This window comes from Chiloscyllium plagiosum, unplaced genomic scaffold (assembly GCF_037043375.1).
Source record: "Chiloscyllium plagiosum isolate Xiang-an unplaced genomic scaffold, Cpla_swu_hap1 HiC_scaffold_45, whole genome shotgun sequence".
Classification (NCBI taxonomy): domain Eukaryota; kingdom Metazoa; phylum Chordata; class Chondrichthyes; order Orectolobiformes; family Hemiscylliidae; genus Chiloscyllium; species Chiloscyllium plagiosum.
The window spans coordinates 76632868-76639557 of record NW_028270183.1 but is presented as its reverse complement, the minus strand read 5'-3'; the positions used below and the strand labels follow the sequence as shown (position 1 = coordinate 76639557).

The 6690-nt window shown below is 43.5% G+C and overlaps 1 non-coding gene across 1 annotated transcript; it reads left to right on the top strand.

The window, feature by feature from the left end:
- Positions 1–5842: 5842 nt before the first annotated feature.
- On the top strand, positions 5843–5934 carry trnak-uuu (transfer RNA lysine (anticodon UUU)). The gene is given in 2 exon segments: positions 5843–5879; positions 5899–5934. It is a non-coding gene; the product is annotated as a tRNA-Lys (tRNA).
- The last annotated feature ends 756 nt before the right edge of the window (positions 5935–6690 follow it).

Below are 6690 nucleotides of genomic sequence, written 5' to 3'. Positions count from 1 at the left end.
AATGTGGGAAATTCACAAACATTGGTCTTTTCCAATAAAGTCTCTTTTCCTCGATTGTGTTCTGCGTCCTTTTCATGAACCCAGTGCTCCAACGATATCTGGTCCATGAAAATCAAACACTTTACATGAAGATTGATAACCCAACCACATTATCTGATTGCATTAAGTGGCTTAAAGCTTCTCATGGTGGTATTGGTGCAAGTTCACCTAACAAGAGCGACAGCTGCAGCACTAACTTAACGGTGTCAATGTGAAAGTGAATGTTATTTTGTGCAATGCCTCAGTGGCATGTGATAAAGGATAGAATGGAAGAATAGTGATTGGGAAAGGGAGAAACATCTCCGAGATTAGGTGCAGATAAAGTTTGAAGCAAAAAATCATCACCTTCGAGAGCATTTTAATCGTAAAAATTGATTTCTTTCTTTCTGCGTTTGTTTTGCAAAGGTTATGTGGAGTAACATGGAACAAATGCGCATTACTGACACTCGGATTTGAATGGAGGTTGCTTCGGCCAAAATGCAGAGTACGTGCCACTAAACGATCACATGAAAAAATAACCAACAGTAAAAGCAATTAATGCAATGGCTAAGATCGGCGAGGAACAGCACCACATGCACAAGAGGATAACCTACTGAGATTGGGTTGTATCGTCATCTTCGATGTCCTCAGTGGCTGTGGAGAGTCCATCATTGAGAATGTTGAAGACTGATTTCGTTAGATTTCGAGAAAAGATGAAATGTGCAGGCTTAGCAAACAAATTGTTGAAATGTTGGTTTAAATAACAACGAAGTTTCTCATCGTTACTTTACCAGTGCCTCGAGACAAGGTTGTAACTAAGGTTGCACACTTCAATCACACTGGCTTCCAGGTCTGGAATCACAGAAATTTAGCGACGCAGTGGCGAAGATACGATTGGAATTTGAGAGCGGAATGAACGCGTGAATCTCTACTCTTTCTGCCAGTTGACCAATTCCGTGAGCATGCAGTTCTTCTATGAAGGCAGAGAGGCGCGTGAAACGCCCAGGATGGGAGCTCCAAACTAGGCTGGAGCAACTGGAATAGGGAGCTGTGGGAGAAAAGGCTGGGAGTTCTAACCTTATCTGGATACACTTCAATTGACATGGCGCAGTAACCTTTGGGTTGATGGAAAGTATCCTGAGCCATTTTAATCTGAACTGAAATAGTTTTTGGCAGCGTACATTTTTGTGGATTCAGGGAGGATCTGCCCCAGGGAATTGTCACAATTATAAATAAAATTTCGCAAAGACTGAACTCGTCTAGGTGTATCTGTGCATTGTGAAATGGGCTAAATATCAGTGCACTCTGACATTTCTCATATTCTGACTTTGCAGTCGATTAATTTTCTGGAAGGAATTTTAAAAATATTTTTTGTGTTATTCAATTTCCTGCTAGCTTGTTCTGGTCTGGTCATTGATGTAAAATGAACAACCGAACATTAATATGATTTTCGGATTCGGTTCGATGTTCCCTCGAATTACGGAAGAACAACAGGAGAGCAGAGGTGAAATTTATCAAAACAGCAGTGATCAAATTGAATGAATGGGCAGACAGATGATGAAAGGAAGCTTCATGGGATAAGTGTCTTTTCTTTGCCAATGAAACTACCCGCGTCACAAAGTGTCACCTGGACTGACAGAAATAAAGTTTATACGTTCTTCTACATTGAGTGAGGCGGGGAGAATGTAAACACAGCCAGCTCCAAAAAAAAAACAGGAACATTTGTTCTTTTCTGAACCTCAGTTCCGGACTGACTAAGATGACATTTGGAAAATTATTTTGCACAATGTCCGAAGAGAACTTACAGATTCGACCACGGAAACCAAATTAAATATCAAGATAAAATCATACCACTTTATTCGCTACATCCCCCCTTTTGATACATGGTCCTCGCTGTGTGTTAATTGGCATGGAATGGGAATAATGATCGCGTTGACAGGGTTTACCAATGGGGCCACACCACACCCATTCCCTCATTCTGCTCTCTGCCATTGTCCATTCCCGCTTGTCCTTCGGCGTGGACTGCGACTCGACCTCCGATAAGTCTGCTTTGGATTACAAATATTTGACATACACATGTCAACTGATCACTTGGCGGCTGCTGGGCTGCTGTCCTTCCCGGTGAGTTTGCATTCGTATTGCCTTGAGAAAGGGAATCGTACTTTTTCGTGTGGGCTTCACATTTACAAGGAGAAAGTGAGGTCTGCAGACGCTGGAGATCAAAGCTGAAACTTTATTGCTGGAACAGCACAGCAGGTCAGGCAGCATCAAGGGAACAGAAGAATCGACGTTTCAGGCGCATGCCCTTCTTCACATTTACAGACAACGAATGATTTAGGCGGTAGGACCGCTTCCAGGAGGTCAGAAGTCAGGCCACGGTGTATTTTGGGCTTTCCAGTGTAGATCAAGAAGCCCTTGTGTTTCCACAAATTTCCACAATTATGTACAACCCCGAATGCTTATCTGCTGTCTGTTTAAATATTCACTATCATTCACTCAGCCAATTGACATGCCTCAGTCAAGGCAATCAGCTCTGCTGCTTGAGCTGACAGATGACAAGGGAGTGATTCCGCTTTGACTACCTCGTGGGTAGTTACTACAGCATACCAAACACAATTCTGGCCTGTCCGTTTGCCCCTGAATGCGGACCCATTCACAAAAAAATGCACTATCCTGATTCTGAGTTTGTGAATCCTGCACGTCCGGTCTTGGTGAGTTACAGCGACACAGTCATGTGGGTCTCTGTCTCCTGTTGTGACGAGAAGGCTGGTAGCATTACGGACGTTACATCTCGATATTGTAATGTTAGGCATCTCCAATAGTACAGTATTGTTTCTGAGCCAACGTGCTGCAGACATGTGTGCTGTGTTTTGCTCGGAAAACAGTAAGGATGCATGTGGGACCAGGAGGGTTAATTCTCCAAAGCTGACTGTGTCCCTGGACGCTACAACAAACTTTTTCAGCTGCAGCCACGGCTTGCAGGCAGAGAGGCAATCCTGCCGCTACGGGGTCTAGCTTTAGCCAAAATGTAAGCTACCTGCCTCAATTTTCTCACATTCTCCTGCATCAGCTCAGATGTCATGCATATACCGTTTGTACAAAAGGCTTGTTTGGATTCGGACCCCCAGTGTAGGTGTGGTTTGGAGCGCCTTTTTAATTCAACTGCAACGGTCTCTGGTTCTGCAACTCTAAGCCATTGGAAATTTCATTTAGGGGCGCGTCAAGGGTTGTGTAATGTGGGATAAAAAACCGACAGTAGGAGTGCATGACCAAAAAGAATAGCAATTGTTACTTCGTGTGAGGCTTTGGAATTTGCTGGATTGCTTGAACTTTGTCTTGACCAATGCTCTTCCCTTGTTCAGACAAGAAATGGCCAAAGAACTTCACCTGTTGTTGCACAAATTGTAGATTTGCGAAACAAGCTTGGTGCCCATTCCTGGCTAGATGGCAGAGCAACACAAGCCTATCTTTCTCACATTGTTCCTCTGTTGGTGCTGCTATAAAGCATTCGTCTACATACTGCAGAAGCGCTGACCCCGGGGTTAAAACAAGAATCTCCAGACTCCAGCGTCGAGCCTCATTAAGTATGGTGGGGGACTCACAGTCATCTTGACAAAGTCGCTTGAATGTATATGATTTACCTTTGAGTGGAAAAGTGAACCAGAATTGACTTTCTGGGTGTACCGGTACACTAAAGAAGACATTTGATAAATCCATAGCAGAGAACCATTTACTGTCAGGTGGAATTTGAACTCATATAGTACAAGGATTAGGAACATTTGGGGCGGGCAGAACAACAGCATAATTGACTACCTGCAGGTCTTGAACAAAGCTCCGCTTCCCCGATTCACCTGGAATGTTTGCCTTTTTGACCAGAAAAATGGGGGCTCTCACCGGTGATTATCCACAAAGAATTATCACTAAAGCTTTCAGGAGGGATGCAAAGTAGTATCCTTTGGCAGTCTCATGTTTTAACGGGTCTCGTGCTCTGCATGGACGATACTCAGACTTCCGGGCTATTCTTATGGGTTCACAGCTTCCTATGAACCCCACATCAAGTTTGCCTTTTGCCCTGCACTCAGTAGGGACCCTTCTTAATCTTGGGTCCAAGACATCTACCATACCTAATCGCCAGGCTACCCTCTTGGCGGGGGTTACCTGGACTGCTCCATCTGCCTGAGTTAGCTAATTTAGTTTCTTCATATCTGTCCTTATGTGTGCATTGAATCAGGCACGCACATCGTCGTTGAACATACAATCTTTCGTTTTTTTTGTGCCTGCAGTATGCATCGTCTCAAATCCTGCCACCTCTCGCTGGATGCCTTCGCCAATGGTACGTGAGGAAAGGTGCCTTCCACATCAAAAGGATTTTTTTTTCTCATTCCTTGACTGTTAGTCCCTGATATGGTAGTTTACTGGCCTTGTATGTCTGCTATTATTTCGGTTTAACTTTACATTTTTTTCTGTCTGTCTGCAACTCATGCCTCTGCAAAGTCAGCTAATTACTTATTTGTTTCCCTGTGCTTTTATTGGATTCGAAATAAATGTTAATTTACCATTACAATGGACATCACATTATTTTACAGCTTGCGGCAACAGCGAGGGCCGAAGTGCCTGTACTGCATCGTAACGTTCGATGTTGTCAGTTACATTTCCTGCTGGTTTCAGATATCTCTCCTCACTCTGGGAGCTCCCGGTCGCATGTTCCAGAGATTTGTCTGCACTTCAGTTCATCGAGGCAACTGTATTTCCTGCTCAGAATGTGATCTCTCTCAAATGGAGAGAGGAAAATAAAGTCTGTGACAAAGCTGAGATCACTTACGTTCTGTTCAGAATCAAGAAAAACTATCCCGATCTTCCAGTCTCCTATAACTTCAACATTACACTGTGTTCCCACCCTTCAGGCTCTCTGCTTGTATTCCTGATGAAGGGCTGTTGCCCGAAACGTCGATTTCACTGCTTCTCGGATGCTGCCTGAACTGCAGTGCTTTTCCAGCACCACTCAAATCTAGACACCGTGTTCCCAGGCCATCATTTCAGTCTCTGGTTTGCTGCAGTGCTCCTTCAAGACACAACACAAGCTGGAAGACACGCAACTCATTTTCTACCGACAGACCATGAAAACTTTAGGACCAAACATCAAGTTCAATCATTTTAGAAACCGTCCGCCCTCTTACACATTCTTCACCTACCCTCCCATCCCATTAGTTCTGAAGACGGTTCGTTGGACTCGAAGCGTTAACTTTCCTTCCTCATCAGAGATAGACAAGAGCTGCTGATTTTGTTCAGACCTTTTGGGTTTTCTTCTGAGAACTTTGTTTTTCTGTTGTAATCGCCAGATACTGGAAGCGTCTGAATGCAGGAGGAGAATTTCACAGGAGATGAAAAGAATGGAAAGGGTTTGACCACTCCCATTGTGAAGGTACGCGAGCTAGGCTGGGGATGTTGCTCTAAGTGCAGAGAAGGCTGAATAAGAAACCGATTAACGTGCTCATTTTATGAAGAGGATAGATATGTGTGACAGGGATAAGCCTGTATTGGGAAGGAACAGAGTAACATAAATGAAAGACAGGAGACAAGAAGGAGATTTAGGAAGAATACTTTCACCTATAGAGTATTAATTATCTGGAAATCATTATCTGAATATGTGGTAAAGGTAAGTGTCATGAGAACGTTTCAGCAGTCTGTAGCCAAACACTTGATGAGCCAGAGCACGAGTGGATAAGGACCAGAAAGTGTGACGAGGACAGAAAGGCGCGAGATGGGTGTCCTGAATGCAATGCGTCAAAGGCAAACTAGTGTGCTTAAAGGTAACGGCTGGCGCGGCTCTGTGGCGCAATGGAAAGCGCGTTGGACTTTTACATCTCTATTCAGGTTGCTATTCAAAGGTTGTGGGTTCGAATCCCATCAGAGTCGAGTTTTAATTTATGTTTTGCAAAGTGGTCAGACCAGAAACCAGTAATATTCGTGCATAAACCAAACTGTCTCGAAACGGAACATTTTCCTCCCACAGTTTTACATTATCGATGTCTATTTATGGTAGAGACCGATAAATACCTGTTAGCCAGTACGATGTTGTGGATGGACTGGAAAAAGACATAAAATTGTTCTGTGAGCCATGATGATATCAAATTACGTGGCAGGACAGGATCGGTGTTAAGAATGGCCTCCTTATGCTCCTTTGTGTCTGTGCCATTTCTGGCCAAGGTTTTTAAATAATCACAATGAGGACAATATGAATTAAACGCCAAATAATATTTTGGTCTCATCTCCACTTCGCTTCCCTCCCAGCTGGAATAGACAGCTCTTGTTTCAGCTTTAGATCATACAGCGGAAGATTCTCACAAGTTCTCCTTCAGGCTGAATGTTCCTTCATATAGGTTTCCAAGTGGACACATGGAGCAAGCAATTGCATGGATTCAGGGGATTCAGGGGCAGATTTCCCCTTTGCTGGGATGGAATTCTGGCCAAGATAATGAATGTGAATTTCTGACATTTTGAATCTTACTCTGGATTCTTGCGACTTTACGAATTAAACTGAATTTAATTTGCCCTTGCAGAACATTATTTAATCTTCACTGTGCATAAAAACCATGCCACATGCTCGTGCACATAGTATGTTGAACATTGTTGATATTGTGTGCAGTGTGGGTCGATGTCTCAAATGTACAT